Here is an 804-nt window from a genome sequence, read left to right as displayed (position 1 = left end):
TAAGTCCAGACTCTGTACCCTGGGTGCCAGACTAGTGCAGGGCTGCGTAATACTCCCCACGGGCTCAACTCCACCGCAACGGTAATTTAAATAGGAGGGCGAAGGGCTTCTGGCTGCCAAAGGAAACGGCTAGCAGCCAGAAACTTGTCTGGCACCCAGGGTAGACTCTGTGGTACACTGGTACTCTACGTCTATTGTCCTCTACTCTACTCTACTCTACTCTATTACTAGTCTTTAGGCCATGTTGATTTGATTATATGGATGACATCCGCGCGCGCATGAATTTTCGGCCGTTTCCAAAAAAAAAACAAGTTTTCAACCATACTGTAAATCGTACAAAACAGTTACAAAATGAGCAAAAATATACCATACGTTACAAAAAAAATTAATAAAAACTATACCAATGTCGTAGAATGCCAAAATCAAACGAATAAAAGACGAAATTGTACAGAAATGAACTTGAAGACTAGATTATTCGCCAAACCATATTCTGTGCCATTTGCTCAACCCTCATGACCACGTAGATTTCATTATGAAAAGAACTTTTTTTCTTTTGCAAAACTTTTTTTTTTAATTCGCACGCGCGCATCAGTTTTGAGGTTCCCGGAGGATGTCATCCATATAATCAAATCAACATGGCCTTACCAGGCTTTGAGAGGTGGCTAGAAAGACTAGAAATTAGCCAAACAGAAAGATAACATGGGTGCAGCAAACTGTACTTTCTAGCAGACCAACTCCCTTGGCATGTTATCTCTCTATTTGGCCAATTTCAACTCTTTTCAGCCACCTCCCGAAGCCTGGTAG

General features: G+C 41.7%; 1 protein-coding gene across 2 annotated transcripts in view; it reads left to right on the top strand.

Annotated features, from left to right (window-relative positions):
* Window positions 1-804, top strand: part of LOC109476122 (HAUS augmin-like complex subunit 3) — a 20,598-nt gene that overhangs the window by 1,211 nt on the left and 18,583 nt on the right. The window lies entirely within an intron of this gene.

The sequence above is a fragment of the Branchiostoma belcheri genome, unplaced genomic scaffold (genome assembly GCF_001625305.1).
Source record: "Branchiostoma belcheri isolate BF01 breed outbred unplaced genomic scaffold, Haploidv18h27 scaffold36, whole genome shotgun sequence".
Classification (NCBI taxonomy): Eukaryota; Metazoa; Chordata; class Leptocardii; order Amphioxiformes; family Branchiostomatidae; genus Branchiostoma; species Branchiostoma belcheri.
This window is presented reverse-complemented; position numbering and strand designations above follow the sequence as displayed.